We start from the raw sequence: 21124 nt of genomic DNA, 5'->3' as shown, positions 1-21124 counted from the left end.
CTGCCTGACAACCTGATAAGCCATTGAATTGGCCTGATTTTTGAAAATATGCCTGATTTTTGCGAATGTGATGAAAAATGGGTGGTAAGGAACTGGATTAGGTACCAACATTTAAAAAAGGGAATTAAAGGGAATCTTTCGATTGCTTAGATGCTTTGATTCAGTAGTATTATTCAACCAAGTATGCTCACAACACATATTAAAGAGAAAATGACGAGCAGTGACAAAAAAAGGTCATCAATTTTAGCGAAATTTCCGTTGCTTTATCGGAGCCTGATTTTGCCGAATTTTGTTTCGCCAGTTTCCTGTTTTTTGAAAAAAAAATGTTGGCAACCCTGGGTATTGGTAAAACTTTTTGCAGATCAAAACACGCAGTTCGGATTAATGGTGTTGTTTTCACTTGCAGCACTTCTGCTTTTTTAAGCTTATAAACATCTTCAGTTTTTTTTATGTTTCTACCGAAGCATCTGAAGAGCTTCCATTGGTAACATGACATTGACATTGACAACATGTGTACGTAGAGTATGATACAGGATCTTTATTATCTTCAGCACACTTTTTCTTGTAAAGGTCATGCATCTTCATGACTGATAAATCACTACTCAAATATTTTTTGGATATCCTTTCTCTCGAATAATGTGACGTATAGGCGGGAAATGAGTTTATGTGACTTTCCATTCACCCCTGGCAAGTGGTATACTTGTTAGAAAAGTATCGCTTTGAATTAGTGACCTAAAACTCGTTTCCAAAATATTTGTTACTTAAAGTAATTTTAATTTTATGGAATAAACTCTTACCCGCGATCTAGCAGAATGATAAATTTCTATATGGTTGCTTATAAATTGATTTTGTCCAGTCATTTTCAATTTTAAAAAGTTGTCTAAAATATGAGAACGAAATTGTTCATCATGTTTTAAGTGACATTTTAATGTTTGACAATGGCAAGGTTCTTTGACTCTGCGAGCAGGAGCAACGGTGCGTTTATCTTATTTTGTTCTGTTTTTGAAGAAACCTCGACTATGCTGTTCTCCTTCGTTTTCCACCATTTCTTCAAATCCTAGATCACCGTTTTCGAGGAAGTTGTCGTTCAAATACTGGTCGAAATATTCATCCACGGTGAATCGAGAAATTTCGAGTGGATGATCTTCATTGGCATCGGAATCTGAATCGCAAGAATCTGAAACCGATTCATTTTCAGTTGATTCAGTATTCAACACGGCGCTAGAATGTTAAGCTGTTATAGAAAACAATTAAATATTTGATTTTTTTAAGATAATTTACTTACTCCGTTTTGCCAACTTCTCAACTTCGGATCTGGTTCGCAATGACTGCAATTGCGATATCATCACTCGAAGATTCTTCACTCGTTTCGATAGCACGCTTTCTGCAATCCCGAAATGATCTATATCGTGCTGAAGAGTCGAGGGATTCTTTTAGATTTCTTTTAAATTTCTGGGAATTGGGTGAATATCCAAGATGTAACCCCAATCGATATTTCAGAACTAGGTGTATTCGTCGTCCTGGTGAATCCCCGCACTTCCTGTTGGTCGTTGCCAACAACCCGCATCACAGCTTTTAAAAATATTGGCAATCGAAAGTTTCTTATCATAATTTACGTAATGCTAAAACTTACCCAAAAGCATCTGGAAGTTGTTGAACAATTCTCTTGTGTTTCCCATCACGAAGCAACTGAATTTTAACAAAAACATCAAAAATAAAACAGGGAGAACACACTACGAAGAATTGATCTTTTGAAACTAATGTTTGCTCATTCGCCATTTTCAACCTTGCTCGAAAGGGCACACGCGTTTTTTCCCTTGTGGAGCGGACCACGCTTGGCCTACTAATGTGTGGACTGGTGGTAGATGCAACTCTATCTGTATCTACCACTTCATAGTAGTAGGCCCGTGAGGAACAAAAATTTGATATGTGATAATAATGCTTCTGAATAAATTCTACCTGCTCATTTTCACCATCTTTCGTTTCATCTAACCTTCTATCCATCTATATATAAAAAAAATTTCATAATCTTTAGATGTCCCTACTAAAAAGGACATAACTTTTCACAGCTAAGGCCGACAAATTAAAGTAACATACAAACATTACGGTGGTTAATCTTTTCTTCAAATTCTCGATCACAGTTGCTTGTCAATGGGAAACTCACCAAGCGTTTCGATATCAGACGCTCAGTACGCCATGGCGACTTACTTAGTATGACGCTGTTTGTTCTGAACCTCCAACCTCTTCTGTACAAACTCGTGCAAATAGTGGATAGAGTAGGTGAGTCTTTCACAGCACACGCAGACGATATATCAATTATCATTCACCACCCCGAAAAAACCGAATCGATCATTCAAACCTTCCATGGTATTGGAGAAGTTTCTGGAGCAACCCCCAATATAAGAAACCCGATTTAATACACTTAACAGTGGATTTGAGCCTTAATAATAATCTTACAAATCAGTAAATTTTTGACGAGCCCGTTTTTAATTGGAATATTTTCTTTAAAAATTGTGTAAAAATATTGATTCGTATAATCATTGTCACTTTTATTTAAATTTTTTCTAAACTCGCTATTCAATGTGTTTGTTCTTGCGTAAAAGTTATTTCCCAAAACTCATCCGGGATCGAATCAATTGAAACATTTTTTTTTTCTTTTTATGTGTTTTAGTTGTTTTCAAATCTTGATTTAATGTTTTGCTGTCATCCAGAGAGCTATTGGCACCTCGACTACGACGATTCTTACGTTTGTTTACATCCTGTTTCTTTTGATCGTTTTCTGACGTTTTCTGGTATGTCTTAGCTTAGACCCATAATTAATGATCTCCCCTATCGACCGATAACCAAACCTTTCTGTAAGAAAGGCAAAAAACAGTTGGATTAAAGCTCGGGGAAATTATCACTCCACCAGAGCTAGTCATCAATGAAGAAGTCAATATTCTGGGAGTAACACAATTCAAGAAACCATCGATGCTACTTGGAATAGACAAAAAGAGCCGAAAATGCAATGCTATTGCTAAATCGGTTGAGACAGTTCAATATTAGGCAAAAAGTTTCGATACGTAACACATTCGTTCCAAGATTTGGTGCCTTGCATCAATATTCCCACAGTGGGAATCCCACTACCAAAACCAAACGGACAGCGGTTCAAACATCAAATCAGTATGTTAATTTGGCAAGGCATCGGTCATCGAGTACGATACGAACAGATAATCAAACATAAAAAAATTCGGAAGACTGGGAATACATTGTTCAAAAACAAAGGCAAAAGCACTGGTAACTAACCGAATTATTGGAACAAAGATGTGAAACCATATGCAAACAATTTCCTTTAAAAAAGAAAAAAAAACATTCTTCAACAAGCCAGAATGCAACGCCTCGTAAAAGGAATTTCAGTGGGAATGTTGCGTATAGAGGGAATCGTGAAAGAGGTGCTGAAACTTCCGTCGGACAGTGATCAATGTTCCCCCAGTTTACGATACTAAATAATGTTGATTATAATATATGTGCTAGAACACTAATTAAAAATACTAAATGGTTGAATGAATATCAAATACTTGTGTTTGTAACTCCAGACGATGGTAAAGCTTAGTTCTTTTAGAAATGGGCCAGTTACGAATGCGTGTATATCAAAAACCATTTGTTTGATCTAAATACTTTCTATGGAGGAAATGAAGGTTATTTTATGATAATTCATGAAAAAATTTGAAAAAAAATATTTATCGTTTTTTGTAAGAAAAACATCTACTTTATTGTTAATACCTCCCATCGGCCGGCGCACACTTTTTTCAGTCATGAGTAGGGCTACCATATCCCGTCATGCTGAAAAGAGTACAATGATAAAAAAATCCAAAAGAGTAGGATAATCAAAATAACACAGAGTTATTTAAAGTCATTCGAATGCTGTAAATATGTTGGGAGTAATAAGTATGATTAAGCATTCCAGGTTGCCTGCTTTTTCAAAGAAAAAAAAGATAAAACCTGGTCCGGCCTGGTTTCCCAGATATCGTGGCCCGGATGCTCGGATTTACCCAAAATCTAAGCAAAATTCCATAACTATACATTTTTTTTAAATGCATGATTTGTCGAGCTTGTTTCATCAAAAACACGCGCAAACATTTTTTGGAAATGTAAAACTTGAACTGAACACCACGGACTTTTTTTTTCTTGATTTTCATGAGAAAAGCATGGATTTTGATCACATTTGCCCTGATATTGCCCGTTTTTTTTTACTGAAAATTTTAGAATCCAATGCCAGGATTTTGCAACGTTTTGGGTAAAATTGCCTGGAATTGCTCGACCCGAAAACGCTCAGAAAATATTCTGGAAAATTTAGGTAAGACGTATATGATAATTAGAAATTTCCCATAATTTTTTTTATGAAACTATGAAAAGAGAAAAGTCAGGGACTGAATATTCCTATTTTGATTATTCAATGCAAAAGTTTTATTTGACGTTATCCTGGCAAACCACTTTAAACCCGATAAAATACTTACTTTCAAAATGAGATTGAAGGCGCGTATATTTTCTTTGAAAAAACTATATGTTAAATTAGTGCGCTACGAAACATTTGAGTATATTGCTTTTGTGCCCTTTTATAACTGTTTGGGGATTTATTGCATATTCAAAGGCGCTTGTTGCGCTTACTGTAAATAACGATTCAAAGATGCTTTCATAATTGCGGGATATTTGGGTAAGGTGATGAAAATATTTGTAAGTTGTGTTTCTCATGTATTTTATTTTTGTAAAATGTGGTAAACACACTTCAAATACTGAAACAAACAAGTTCATTTTTCTGATTGAATATCTCTCATAAAAATAAAAAGTGTACATTTGGAAAAATTTCACAAAAAGAAGAGTACGCCCATTTCTTGATCGAAAAAGAGTACATGTACTCTTAAAAGAGTTCGTATGGTAACCCTAGTCATGATATTAAACAGTTTTTCAAACTCATACTTCGTGGAATCTGTATTTTAGGTGATTACATCCTCCTCCTTCAATTTATGATACTTTTCGGTCCAATACTTCTTTTTAAGAAGAACCTGAGGGCAATTTAGTGGATACAGCTGTTTCTTGATGAACAAATTAGTCACTTTTTTTTAGTATTTTCAATGGAATTTTAGCTGGCAAAACCTGACAATAACGAAATAAAACCATCATGAGATTTAATTTGAAGTATAACCAGATAGTATAAATCTTAGGCTGCGAAGGATACATACAACATTACTCCTTTTAGGCTTTTAAAAACAGAGAAATCCAAAGATTTCGTTTTAAAAATTGTTGATTTTCCCACAGGAGCAGAATTTTGGCAAATCATTATAATTTTTAAAAAACAACCAGCAAATACATGCTATTATATGCTCGGAACCTTGCCACGAGCAGACATGATATAGGATTCAAACGTTGGAATTTGTTTGAAATATGGTATTTCATAACTATTTTCGTTCATCAGAAATCAGCTGTCCCATAGCCTCTGTACCGGCTATACAGCTTACGAGCTCTGGAACTAGCAAAAAATTGATGTTTGAGGTTAGGTTTGAATGATTTATTACTAGGCAACACTTTCAGCTTGCCGGAGAAAAAAAAATTTGGACATTTTAACGATCTACCATCAGTTTTACGCTTATTCAAAATTAAAAATGCTGATTGAGACTTGTCTTCCTCGATGACTCTTAACTGTAGTTGCCGATCATGTGCTTCACTCCAATGCTTTATTTGAACTTTGTGGACATTTTTGACAGTTTTTGCATACTTTTCCATCACTCATAAACAGTAATTCTTTGGATAATCAACGGTTTTGTCAGTTATCAATATGATAATGATTCTCTCGCATCGTTAATATCTAAAAATACGCGTGAATTTTAAATTTTGAAAAAAATGGTCCGATAGTACTTTTCACAGGCAGCAAAATGCTGTCCAAATTTTAAATGTCCGATTACTAGTAAACGAGCTATTAGCAAAGCAAAGTGTCCCATTTCTAAAAGAACTAAGCTTTATGTAAACAAAATGTTTGCTTTTTCTCAATATTTATTATTTAAGTTCAGATGAAATTTTGCGACTTTTCAAAGTGTGAAATTTATTGAATCCATCTTACTTAATATTTTTGAAATTAAAAAAAGGGTGAGTGCAATTTATCGTACTGACAGCACAGTAATCGTTACAGACCCTTCTCGCTTTTGTCACGGTTCTGTTTTGGGCACATGTATTATATGTCTTAAAGATCTTTAATGTTAACTTTAAAATGATTTGTGAATCAAGTATCGTAACTTTCCCCTTAGATGCATTGTACAATAATCCTAAATCCAGAAACCTTCTCTAAAGATTAAGCCTTGCTTTTCCACTTGAATCTTTAAGAAAATAGTAAGTGAAATGGACCGACGTTAAAGCGTCCATCTGCAGCATTCAAACTCACTCGTTCTCTCTCTATCCAAGAATATATTTGCCTACATTTTCAACCCCCGAGGCAATTTTACTAGGAATGGCACAGTAGACTGAGTCGATTTAGGGTATTTTCTGAATTTTTCAAACCCTGGGGTCTAAATAGCTTCGTATTGGTACAAAACTCATCCATGATTTTTTGTAGAATTTTTAAGTAACGTTTACATGAGTAAATTTGAACTTTTAGGTTTGTATGGGAAAAATGAACATTTTGTACTGAAAAATCAACATCATTTTTATTTTTTTTATTCTGTGAAACCGAGCCAGCTAACAGTTTTTGTGCCAATTTATAAAATTTCTAATGGAAATTATCCGCTGAACCACTTTGTCGAAGACTGTAACTTCGTATCTAACAAGGCAAAAAGTTATAAGCTGTTTTACAGAGGTACATATGTCATTTTGTATTGATAAACAATAAATTCAATTGACATCCCTGCTGGGTGCCTAGCGAGTAATTGCATGGCTACTTTTCATGCAATACTTCGCGAGACTGCAGCAGTGATGTCAAAAGAATTTATTGTTTATCAATGCGAATAGACATATCCCTGTTAAACAGCTAATAACTTTTTGTCCTAATAAGATACAAAAACTGTCAGCTGGCTCGGTTCCACAGAAGAAACAACAATTATGTTGATTTTTCAGTACGAAATATTCATTTTTCCCATACAAACCTAAAAGTTCAAATTTACTCATGTAAACATTACTTAAAAATTCTGCAAAAAATCATGGATGAGTTTTGGACCAAGCCAAAGCTTTTTAGACCCCAGGGTTTGAGAAATTCAAAAATGACCCCAAATCGACTCAGTCTAATGGCACAGCAGAACATTCAACCCGCCGCGCGATGATGACGACGACGTCCTAAAGCCAGCCAGCCAGACGGCTCCGACATTTGTTTGAAGACGGGATTTGTACGTATACCGAACTAATGTTTGCTCTATGTTTATGTTCCAAAAACCCCCTCGATTGGGGTGGAAAGACTTTTGTGGGGGAGCACAATTTTCTCGAACCTCGGCAGAAATCGACTGGCGGGCTTGGTTGAGTCGAATCGAGGCCAGACACTACCATCCATGGTACATAGACTGTTAGTAGTAGGTTAGTGTAGCCATAGATGGAGGAATTATATTTAAATAAGTTTTATTATCTGTAGCGAATCTTGGGATCTGTTTGTTTCCCACGCTAATTTAATCCTAGCTTTTGCGGAGCTTTCTCTACCTCAACACAGACAGTTTTATCGGAGTCGGTGTTCTTCTAGGAGCATCACTTCTGGCAAGAGATCTTTAATTAGTTTTGCAACCACTTCTTGTGCTTTGAAATACATTGTGTTTGCTTATAAGTTGATACTCTAGAGGTTTTTAAAACAGTTTATTACACACTTTTTCACGATGAGCTTTTCTTAAATTGTCTATGAGCTGGCGAAATAAATATAAAAACAATTGGCCGTCTGAAAAGTTTGGAAAAGTTTGATTGGCAAAACTTTGAAATAATCTTTATTTCAGAGCTCAACTGCCAGAACAAAGAAAAAACCATCATCACTTCTGCTTCGTGCATCCAGCAGTGGAAGTTCAAGTATGGGAAACTAATTTATTTCAAAAAATTTTCTATCTCGATTGGTTCTCGTTAAAAAAAAGTTGAAATTTGGGCAATAGATAAGGAGACGTGTAAGCTAGTTATAAATAAACAAAACGTTGCTCCATAGGTCGCTGCAAAAAATGAATTTTTGCTCCCGTATGTTTTTCCGATCCCTGTTGGGTCACCAAGCATTAGTGTAAATTTGATGATTCGGCTCATTCGTGAATTAGCGTTGGCACTAAAAATCAGGTTGCAACCTGACGGCGGATCATAAAAACAGATGAAATTTCAATTTGTAAAAAAATAGCGCAAATTATTAATTATTAATCGCAAATTAAAAATCTAAAGACAACAAAATGTTACAATAAGAATAAATTTTGTAGTGATATTTTTTCAAAAACTCTACCACACTCAAACAGTTTTTACTAGCAATCGAATGAAAAGTATGTTTTTCAGACCACTTTTTTGAACTTTTTTTGACCCTTTCATTAAAAAAAATTTTAAAAATTATTTCTTGGCCTCATGATGTAGACATTAACTTCAGCTTTCATATGCATAAGGCAAAAAATTTTTGGACGTGTTTTAGTATATGAACTACAGCAGTTTTCCTGAGGCATGTTTTTTCGGATTTTTGTCTTTCATGCTGATTAATGAGAAAACTAGTATCTTTAGGAATAAGTCAGAAAAGGGAGTTTTTTTTGTCCAGGCTTCCAGGTTTCGTCCATAAAAAAAAAGTAAAGATGCGATATTACTGAACTTCTGAATTCATTAGGGTCCCCGATTTTTTTTTGTTTTTTGAAGCTTCTGAAAAAAGTTACAAGCAATCAAACTTGCAATACACATCCAAAATTATTTCCTGTAAAATTACGCAAATTTCCTGTAACAAGAAGGAGCAGGTCATTTACCGTAATTTTACAGATCGAAAACATGATTCCGTGACATTTAATTTTTAGTGTACAACTGTATTACAGGACATTTGTTGTAATAATAAATAAATCTTTGTTAACTAACAAGGAAAACAATTTAAAATTACAGGTTTTGTTGATTACAGGTGATTTATTTGAAAGGCTGCAGTGACACGTAATAGTCAAAAAAAAATTTCTGTGTAGTGTCAAAATGACACTCTAATGCGGATGAGGGTTAAAATGTCCCTACTAAAAAGGACATCACTTTTCTCCGATAAGGCCGAAAAATTAAGTAACAAACATACATTACGGTGATTAATCTCTACATTAAAAGTTTGAGGTTGTTATGAATTTTCTATTATTTTAACAAAGTTTATCTCGATAACAAGTTTTTTGAACAACCAAATAAATTTAAAAAATAAATGTTTCAAAAGATAGAGGGGCATTAAGTCAGAAATGCATCTTGTTTATTCAGAACTTCCTTAATTTTGTTTGGAAACTTACTTAAATTTTACTTAAAGTGTGTCAAATTTTATAATGATGTTGTATGCGAGTCAATAGCTTTAAAAATGAGACAATGTTTCAGTATCATAGATAATCATATTTTGATAAAATTTGCATGTTATTATGAAACTAATTTTAATTTTTTTATTTTGCGTCCCATTGTTTATGTATGGGACTCATTTGTAAATAATTAATCTTTTCATTTAAAATACTAATTGTTTCCAAAATTTGATGAACATTTTATGTATTTGGCTCTTGTTGTATAAATTTCTATGTTTATTTTGTAGGTCAGTTCCATATTTTGGAAACGCGATAATTATTCATTGCCATAAATAATTTGATAATATTAGAACTTGTATGTATTCCTCTCTCAGGAATAATACATAAAAATGTACATATAAGTTCTGTTGATGTTTCTTTGAATTTTCATTAAGGCTGGAACAAATATCAATTTCTTCTTTGTCACCCCCCCCCCCCCCCCCCCCCCGGCGAAAAACCCGAAGGGGGAAATAAATAAAGTGTTATGTATTTCATGGAAATTTCGATAAAAAAAATCAAATATTCGAAACATTACAAGACCAAAAAACAAATTTTGGAAGATGGAAGTTATTTTACCATGTGTGTTCTTGATTTTATTGAATTTTTCGATGAAAAATTACTTGATTTAGAGATTCTGTGCAATGATATAGTATGTTAATTTGTTGCATACAAGCTTTTGTACAATTTATTTGTTTTTGGCATTTTTTATTGTCCCCCCCTCGCGATGTTCCAATTCCGAGTGACAAAAGAAGGATTTGAAATTTGTTCCGGCCTAAAAGCTTCCCGTTTAAACCCCCTCCTCCCCCGTTATGAAGAAATGCATTTTTTTAACTGGAAACTTGTAAAAAAATCTTCATAAGGGAGAGGTGGGGTTGGAGGGGGTAACAATGGCTCTCCTGTTTGAAAATCAGAAAAAAATTTGTGATAATCAAGTGAAGATAATGCAGGCTATGGCAAGGATCCAAACTTCGATTAAATTTTCTGAAACACCTTCTACCAGTAGGCAACCACTATCAACGCCGAGAGATGAAGACTTCGATGGTCCCATCGCATATTTGGAAGAACTTCAAAAGTGGGAGCTTCTTTTGGGAGACCCATCCATCATGAACAGAATAATAAAAAAAGAGTTACGTCTGTGGAAGGAATGGAAAAAAATGAAGGCATCGATAGTTGCTACCGGTTAGTTAGGTTTTGTTTAGAGTTCTATTTTATATTTTGAATTTATTTATAGATATTTTGCAGGCTGGCTGATACATCAGTTGTCTTATCTTATGCCTTATGTAAGTCCGGAGATGAATTTAATGTCGGACCGAGCTTTGAACCAGAATGTGATTAGTTTGTAGCATTATTAAGTTCGTGTAGTCATTTTGTTCTATAGAGTTAACGATAAACCAAAGATGAGTGTTTTGAGATGATAAAGTGCAAATGTCCAACGCTCACATGTGGTGATCAACATAAAGAAGAATCATAAAAACATACGAAACTAATTAAGCGCCAGTATTCGCTATTGCGAAATAGCAGCCGGAAGTGCTCCGGGTTGTAGCCTGTGGAGTAAGCAGCCAGACAGGGTTCAAAGTCCACCAGCTATTCCTGTGATAATTGCTGTGATAGATCTGTGCCGTCCGATATCGAGCTGTGATATTTATGTTTTGTGCAGACTCAAAGTGAGTGGTGCTAAACTTGTTTCAAATAGATAAATAAAAAAAAAATCCATAATTATCAAATGTGTGTGGCAAATACTGGAAAATAGAAGTACTTATTAGAATAGAATTGTGTCAATGAGCTGCTAAAGCTAAAATAAGACCTTCAATGCGTGCGTATCAAGTTAACACATGGGACATCACTTACCGATATTACTCTTCTTTCTGTGGGACAACTTAGAGTATAAGAAAGGCAATTTTAGTGTGAAGATAAATAATAATTTATTTGAAATCTTTTCTAAACATTTACATTTACATCTAACATCTTAAGAATCTATGTTCACGACAATATATATATTGAGCATAGTGGATCGTATTTCGTTAATTTCTAGAAAAAAACCTTTAAATCTTTCAAAACGGTTCCTACTATTTCAATCGAATGGTTCTTTTTGGATACATATTTGAAAGCTACTATTTCATCGCTTTCACTCAAAAACCACATATTGGCTTCATCTGTACTTAATGCGAAATTTGCTAAGTCTATTTTGCCGTAGTATTTCATTCCTTCTTCTGACCGATTAGAACTTAAATCTTCTTTTGGTATTTCCCTTTTCATTTGAGGCATGGAAATACTCTTTGTTATTGGCTTATGAGTGGTCAACTGATTCAGCTCGCTTAATCTTTTCGCCGCTTGGGTGAGAGAATTTTTCCCACTTCGTATAAGATATTTTATTTGAAAGAGTTCGCTCTCGAATGGATATGTACCTACTAAAATTGGACAAAATTCCAAATTTCTTTACATCGTCTGTAACGTGGCATAAACTATGCACATTGCTTGTAATATAATCTTTTCCATAATTTTTTTTTGAAGAGTTGTATAGAGCGTACGAAGTGTGTATGCGAGGTGTCGGTCATATTTTTGTATTTGTTATTTGTAATGTTATTTGATATCAACGGATCACATGTTGATCCAAATGATGACGTAAAATTAAAGTTTTTTTTTTCCTGTAGGGGAGAGCCCACTGCGACCAGTAGTTGATCTATTGTGGTGTTTACCCCGCGTCACTATATGCTGTCAGGTTCACCTGCACTATTGATTGGAGTGACAGTTGATTGCTGACTAAGCATTTTATCCCAATCGAGTATAATATCAAAGATGTATGATATAACCTTCTTAGGGCTGATATGCAACCATATGTCTTGTGCGCTTATTAATTTTGCCCCAAGTACACGCTCTCTCCTATTTAGGAGGGCGCAGCAGTTGCATAGAAGATGCTCTGCAGTTTCTTTTTCGAACCCGCAGAACCGACAGTCGTCGTTTTGAATAATGTTTATCCTTTTGAGATGCTGTTTTGTTGGACAATGTCCGGTCAAGAGACCTGTGTAAGTACTTAGTTCGTGCTTACTTAAGTTCAACATGTTTTTTAAGAGTCGTGCGCTTGGTTCAATGAATCTTTTTGCCTGAGTTGCTCCCTCCGCTGTTTTCCAGTTGGAAACAATAGTGGTGCTTTCCCAGTTCTTGAGCTCCATAGTCAAGGCACTTCTCGATACTCCGCAGAAAGGTTCAGGTCCAATCAACAGTCCCTGAGATCCTTCCCTAGCTAGTTGGTCTGCTTCTTCGTTCCCTAGGATACCGCAGTGGCCTGGAACCCAGAATAAAAATACTCTGTTTCGTATGGCCAGGTTTCTTAGTGCAACTATACACTCCCAAACTAGTTTGGAGTAACATGTGAACGAACTTAGTGCTCGGAGAGCAGCCTGGCTGTCAGAGAACATGCAGATGCTTGTGTACCTGTATCCCTTTTTCAAGCAGGCTAAAGTGCATTCTAGAATTGCTTGAATTTCAGCTTGGAATACTGTTGGCCAGTTTCCCATAGGAATTGAGATCCTGAGTCTAGGTCCGAAAACCCCTGCCCCAGTTCTTTTATCCATTTTTGACCCATCAGTGAAGAATAGGATCGATCTGGGAGGAACCGCAGGTCCAAATGACTCCCACACGTCCCTATCATTGATCGTTACATTGTATGGTATGTCTAGGTTGAAAATGGGCTCCATCCAGTCATCATTTTTCACAATAAGTGAGTTTAATTTAAATTTCTTTAGGATTTTGAGGTGTCCTGTAAGATCTTCTTCATAGAGAGTTTTGTGTTTGGAGAGTCTCAAGGCACTACGTTCCGCCTCTAACTCAATGAATTGATGTAGAGGCAGAATATTTAGTAGTGCATTTAGAGCCTCATTCGGTGTAGCGAAGGCTTTGCGCCAGTTATAGCTAGCGTTGCTAGTCTTTGGAGCTTCGCTAGTTTTTTCTGGGCCGTAATTTGCATAGTTTTGGTCCACCATACTATGGAGGCATAAGAGATTTTGGGTCTTATAATAGCTGCAAATATCCAGTAGATAATTTTCGGCTGTAGTCCCCATTTTTTCCCTACTCCTTTGAGGCAGACCCATAGAGCTGTTGTAGCCTTAGCGATTACATGCTCTATCTGTGGGTTCCATGATAGCTTTGAGTCTAGTACAATGCCTAAATATTTCACTTGTGATTCGAGGTTTAACACTTCCCCATCTAATGTTAGAGGTTTTAGTGTAATTTTTCGTCTCCTAGTGAAGGCTATCACAGTAGTTTTGGAAGGGTTTATGTTTAGTCCCTCTTCCCTGCACCAAAATAGTGCGTAGTTGAGTGCAGTTTGCATTCTATTAGACAGCACATTCTCATGTTTTCCCCGAACTATAATAACTACGTCGTCTGCAAAGCCAATAACTTCGAATCCCATGGATACAAGTTTGTTTAGGAGGTCGTCTACTATCAAGGACCACAACAACGGTGATAGAACCCCGCCTTGGGGACATCCCTTCGTTGGTGTGGCTTTGATTGTAAATCCTCCCAAGCTTGCATAAATGGTTCTGTTTATTAGCATCGCACTAGTCCAGTTAACAATTGCCGAGTGGCAAAATTAAAGTTAAAAACAAAACATTTAAATCTAACCATGGAGTTCTCAAGGCCCTAATCACTTTTCTTCGGAAAACATCCCTCGAAACGTCGAAGTCAAAATGCTCCGAAAAACGGTTGAACGATCTCATTTGCACCGATGAGGGCGCTGTTAGCTCCTTAATTGTTCATTCGAATGGGAATGTACATTTGAAGATCCTGATTTTTAAATCCACGGGGTCGTACACTAAGCGGAATTGCCTCCAGTAGCGTGGGACGGTCGATTCGCGATGTCAGGAGGTCGGCGAAGAATGAGGCACGTGTTGCTTGTCTGCGGGCTTGAAGGGTGTCGATATCTATGAGGCGGCATCGATTTTCGTAGCTAGACAAGCGAAAAGGGTCTTGCCAGTTCAGGTGTCAAAGAGCATATCGCAAGAATCGCCACTGAATGGCCTCGAGCCGATCGACACCGTTCTGGTAGTAGGGACACCAGACAGCTGAAGCGTATTCAAGGATGAAACAAACAATCCTGCAGTATAAGCTTTTCAGGCAATACACGTCCTTGAAGTCCTTCGGCACTCCAAAAATGAAACTGAGACTTCTGGATGCTTTGTCAATTACGTAGTTGGTGTGTGCCTTGAATTCCAGGCGCTGATCTAAGATTACGCCAAGATCTTTAACGTGGTTCACACGTGAGATGGGTTCGTCTCCAAGGAAGTACTCCGCAATTAAAGGCTGCCTCTTACGAAAAAAGCTGATGACTGCACATTTGCTACGGTTTAATGGCAGGTAGTTAATGTCGCACCAATCAGCGAAGAGGTTGAATTGACATTGCAGAAAGTTTATGTCGTCGTTGTCGTTCATGGTGTGGTCATCAGCATAGCAAAGTTTGGGGACGTCGAGGAATGACAACACGTCGTTGAAATAAATTAGGAAAATAATCGGTCTTAGATGGCTACCTTGGGGCACACCGGAGGTGGCAGGGAACTGCCTGGAAAAGTTGTCACCCGTTCGAACAATCAATATACGACCAGTTAAGTAACTGCGGAACCAGTCTAGTAGAGTACGACAGAATCCTAACCGTTCGAGTTTTCCGATGGCAATCTCACGGTTCATTTTGTCGAATGCAGCGGACAGATCGGTATAGATTGAATCAGTTTGAGATTTGGCAGCAAAACTTTCATGCACAAAAGAGGTGAACGTTAGCAAGTTACTTGCCATAGAGCGTTTGGGCATGAATCCGTGTTGATTATTGGAGATGTTGTTTTTGCAGGACGTGAAAAAAGGATCCAAAACCACCAATTCGAATAGTTTGGCAATCGAACATAGGGGCTGGTATCCCGTCCAGGCCCGTAGAAATGGAATTCTTGAGCTTGCTGCTCTAGAGATGACTGCTTCCTCGATTTCAATACCATTTATTGAAATTTTCAGAGATGTTAAAATCGCGAGTCTACATACTCGCACTTTGCACTTCTTTGCAGAACGATTTTATTTCGTTAAACTCAAACTGCAATGATGCTATCGATAGTTCAATTCGGAAAGCATCAGGAAGGAAGCTTCGGGTAAACTCGGCAGGAGTAAACAGCAATCGGGGGAAACATCAGCGAAACGAACGTACAGTTCTGAAAAAATCGTTTTCGTTCGGCAGCCGAACACATCAATCGGACAACGCATGGGGGCGTGGCTAAAAGTGATAGATACGAGGGAACGGGAAACGAGCGAGAGAAGGGTGCGAGGAATGTTAACTCGGTCCGTCGGGCAACGATCGCTCGTGTGCATTCGTGTACGGTCAGCTTCGTTCTGTTGTTTCGTTTTTGTGATTTTATTCCTGCGAGGCATAGAAAACATCAATGCAAAACTGTTTTCTTCGTTTTGTGCACATTGATGTGATGATTGGAACGAAGATAAAATCAATCTGCAGATAGCAAGTTAAACTCGGAAGAAATCAGCCGAATGATTCTTTCCGAGGCGAGTTTACGCATCTCTGATTGAAAATCCCAATGGCGAAACGTTCCTGACAGCGCTAACTAAATGTTCTGGGGATGTTGAACCTGAAGTGAAGATACTGGAAAATTTTTGGGCAAAGAGATCGCAGATTCCACGGTCAGAGTTCGCCGTTATGCCGTCCAGAAACATGTTTGAAGGTATACCAGGTTCTTTCCGCTGACTATTTACATGTTTCCAAAACGATTTTGGGCAGAAAAAGAAGAGCGGCAGCGTTGGGATTTGATAGATCAAGCTCAGATACCCAGTCGATAGTGGCCAGAATGTGAGAGATGTCGTCGAAGTTAGCGTTCTTAAAGTCGAGGTAGAAGGTCGCTGGAGTTCTACTGTAGCATTCAGCCTAGTTACTTCAAGTGCCAATAGAGCAGGGCGATGTGGGACTACTTTAACAAGCGGTGCAGGAGCGAATTCGATGATCGGTAAACGAGATCCATTATTGGCAAAGCAGACGACCGAATTCGTTCACCGTTAATCTGGCGTCGTTGCACTCAGGGAGACCAGTATGATGTTTGAAGGCGCCGAAAAAGTAGATCGTGTTGGGTCTGGGTACAGGAAGCTGCCATGGTTGGACCACTACTTCAAACCGGGCATATTGAAGTTCCCAATGACAAGTAAGTCATCTTCTGGAGCGCAGAAGGAACTAACTTCAAAGATGCAGCGATATCTTGAGCGATCGACTGGCAGTCACCGGTACACATAACTACGTACAATTTCCGGTCTACAAGTTCAATGCAAATCCATACAAGTTCGAGATCGCACCAGAAATTGTTGTCGATGAGCTGCGCTGGGAGATTCGACTTCACGGCAAGTAGCACCCCGCTTCCACTGGACTTTTTTGCTGTTACCTGCACTACGGTCACAGCGGAACACTGCGTAATCAGGGCCGAAGATTTGACTTGATAGTGTGCGGTCATTCAGCCATGTTTCCGTGAAGGCGATGACGTCATAGCAGGAACATGAGGTAGCGACAAGGTAGTCGGACAGGCAAGATTTTATATCATCGACAATCTGCTAGTAAAGGGTTATGGTATCTAAAGGACCTAGAGCGGATCTGAAGAGACGTGCTCTGTAAGGTAGAACATCATCAGGCACAGGAATGCAATCAAGGGTACCATACTTGCCTGAATTCACAGTCTGGAGAACTCCTTCGCCGCAGACGAACTCAGGGCCGGGACGACTGATGACACTGGCAGGAATCGCGGGACTCTGTCGAAGGGCTCAGGGGTCTCCGAAGTGCCTAGCTCGTTGCGTCCCGGTGCAGAAACCCCAGAATAGTTGGAGATGTTCTCGTTGGGCGGGTGGTTGCCGAAGTAATACTGGCTGGAGACAGCGCTGTTGGTACGACTAGAAACAGAAAAGGCGTCACGCGGTGTAAACGTTCCAAAGGACAACTTATACTTGCCAGTTGATACAGGCTGGCTGTAACAGTATCGATATTTTACTTTTTTGCTTGTGCACCCCTAAAAGATATTTCAAGAATGCTACTTCCCAGAGCATTCTCTGGCTTCAAACCCTTGTCACTCAGAAATAGTACTCCCAGACTCCCATCACTAACTGGAACTCACGAGAGTGCTCTTTAATCGAGGCACTCAATGACGTCGAACCCCACCGCCCAAGAGCACTCCAGATATGACGTCACGAAGGAATCCCTTTCAATGAGATATGATTGCAACTGGAGTAATAGCTTTGCGTTTGGTTTATATGTAGCCTGTCGTCACCAGCTGGTTGATATGCGTCCGGTTATTAACCCCATCACTAGACTTTTTTTTATTAGTTGTTAACCCAGGTGGTAAATCCAATTTACGGATTGCATTCCAAGGCGTGGCGAGCCACCGCGTCCCCCCAGTTTGCTACTCTGGGTCCATGGGTGCAATTGGACGACTCTTGATACAATGCTAAGGAACACTGTACCCCCTACGCCATAAAGTCCACCTGGGGCCACTGACCTTTGTTCCCACCTCGAACTGTTTGACACACTTTACTTCAATAGTGGGAGGTCAATTCGCGCTAGTGCGCTCCAAGGCAATACTCGTTTCCGAATCCTCTATCAGCAATACCTCATTCTAACAAAACTCGATGCGCAATCCCTCCTCTGACGAGTTAGGACCCGACATCTCATCGTGTGAATGAGGTCCCCACACAGCGCAACTACTAACTTTGTGAATCCAGTCCAAGATCCAGAAGCACAAAGCGAGTTGTCGACGACACTTTCTCTGTTAATACGCGCGGGTAGGAGGGGTAAGCCCCCTAATCCACGTGTAGGACTCAGACTCCTCCGAACTCACAAATAGTGTTGTTTATTGTTTATTAAGTCACCACTCAGCGCAACTACCCGATCTTCAAGTCAGGCGCATGACCACCCGAAGCGCAGATCGGGCTATAGAACGCCCTCATCAGGTCACACTCGCGGTTCAGGCGCATCAACTCCCGAAACGCGTGTCGAACCCTGACACCTCCGGCAAAAAGTGCCTCTCGGACACTGACGTGTAAACACGTCCCTAAGTGATCGGCCAACCATTGGCCACCACTTTGCGCATCTACTCATTTTGCGAATCGGGTCTATACCCACCGAAGCGTAAAACGAGTTGGCGATCGCTCTCCCTCCGGTCACGTCCGCATATCAGGGCCATGACCCCTCGAAAGCGTGTTGGACCATCACGCACACACCCAAGTACTGGTACCTAAGTACAGCACTTCTTCCGCGCGGGTTTGGCTGACCCGTCGACAGCCTCTAGTGGATTTGGTGTAGTTCTCTTGGCCGTACATCTGCAATACGCCGGAATTGCAGACACGTTTCCACTCTGCACCACGGGGAGGTGGAACTACGTCGCAGAGCCCCCATCACTAGACTAGTATGAATGTAGTGGTAACCGGGTTGTTAATTTCGCTCCACCCGAACTTAGACCCGAGATCGGAGATCAAAACCTCGAATGAGATGAAAAAGTCTTGATAAGAAGAAATTTTCTTCTGAGAACTTTGTGATTTTAAGTTCACTAATAATTACGAAGTTCCGGTTACGAAAACCAATAACTTTTTTTTTTGTTCTGAGGGCTGTGAAGTAGGCCAGATCGGTAAAATTTTGTGTTCGAGCGTTATTTAGTACACAAAGGTACTACAATTAAACGTGGTCTCGAACATTTTTTATAAGTTACATTTTTACCTTCAGTTTTTCTCTCCGAGTGCAAGATAGTGCATATTATTTTACTAGTGCGATATTAATATTAAAAAAGAGTAATTGATAATTTGATTATACACGAAAGTGCGTTTGGATATGAGAACCAATAAATTGAACAGATTCTCGGAGGAGCCGATCCACCTGTAACCCGTTATCAGCCAGCCAACGCACCCGGGGAAGTGTACCCAACGCACCAAGCGATCGTCAACAACAACTTATCTCCATCACGTGGTACGTTTCGACCAACAGAAGACACCGCAGATTGGCGAAACGGCATACGCGAGGCGGCAACTGTCCCTTTGGTCCAACGAATGGCATCCCGCAGACGACGCACGACGATTTTCCGGAGACTTTTCCGCTTCCGGAGTAAAATCAGTTTTGAGCAACCATCCAACCCGAGTGAGTACGTACCTAATTGACATCACCATCGACATTCTTCCGTTCTTATCTAGATCCTCAATTGAGCGGCACTCACCAACCGTACCGCAACAGCTCAGTTGGTTCGGGCGGTACAGGTCGAAAATTGACGTGTACCCCCGAGGTTGTTGTGAGTTCGAGTCTTGGCAGAAACATTTTCTTTTTGTAAGTGCCACGCTTCTGCCGCACTTGAAAACTGATTGCTTGAGCATATCCGATGGGTAATTAATTATATCACCCAAAAAAACCCTAAAATCGCACAGAGATGGAAATTTCCTAGGAAAAATTCCCCACATGGCCATCAATCAAAATCAAACAAATGCACTCCTAAGTTAAAGTCAATTTCTGAGGGAAAAGTAAGCCAGACAGCGCTTGCAAGCGCTGATAGTTAGCGGAAAAATCTTCCAAAGAAAAATGTAAGCAAGCAGCTAGGAAAATTCGGGAAATGAAATTGTAAAACTTCTACTAACATATGCAAATTTTTGGCGAATAGAAATCTTATTTTAAACGTTATTTTGAAGTAGCTTTTATTGAAGAGTTAAAGATCACGTTTTTTTCGGTTTCCGCTTGTACTGGAAGTCTGGGTTGACTTCCGTTTTTCGACTTTTCGTATTCAGCCCCTTTCTAACCTCCTAAGCAAATCTGGGGAATTGTGGTCGGGGAAAGTAGGCCCTGTGAAGATTTTATTTGAGAATCTTCCTCTTTGAGTAAGTTCGTGTTTTTGGTAGATAACCGGAGAACTTATCTTTTATCCAGGTTGTTTTCCTGCGATTTTGTTTGAGGGTCAACAGGTCGAGGAACGGTGGGGTGATTGCACGGAGAAAAAAGTATAGTATTTTTAACAATAATCCACTTTTATTCAATTATATTTCTGATTAATTCTCGGCTAACTATAAATATCAAACTTTCAATTATATATACAATAGATTATCAGATTGTTTTTGTGTGTTCAACAATGCACATAATAGATTCAATTATACCGATATGATTGATTTTGTGCACTCAACTATAAATATGATAGATTCAACTATAATCGGTGATTGATGTCATACATTCAACAATAATTATAGTAGATTCAACTGTAATTATATGATTGATTTCATTATAAATATGATAAATTCAACTGTAATAATATGATTGATCTAATCATAAATATGATAAATTCAATTATAATAATATGATTGGTTTAATTATAAATATGCTAGATTCAATTATATTTCGATGATTAATTCAATGAGGTCTACTATAAATGTAAATTTAACTTCTGTTTATATTAGAAGTTATGATATCTTAAGAGGTTTTTTTCGGAATAATTTAATGGATACGTTTTATTTTTTCAAATTTATTGCTTCAGCATTTCGCATCTAGTTTGTTGTAGCATCCAACAATTGTTTGCCGCCACGATCCTGGAATAAGAGCTGACCAGAAGTCCCAATTTCCGTCTGCTGTTCGCCACTCCAAGCATGATTTTGTGTAATAAGTCGTTCCCGGAAGGCGTCCTAAGAAG

This window comes from Uranotaenia lowii, chromosome 2 (assembly GCF_029784155.1).
Source record: "Uranotaenia lowii strain MFRU-FL chromosome 2, ASM2978415v1, whole genome shotgun sequence".
Taxonomy (NCBI): Eukaryota; Metazoa; Arthropoda; class Insecta; order Diptera; family Culicidae; genus Uranotaenia; species Uranotaenia lowii.
This window is presented reverse-complemented; position numbering follows the sequence as displayed.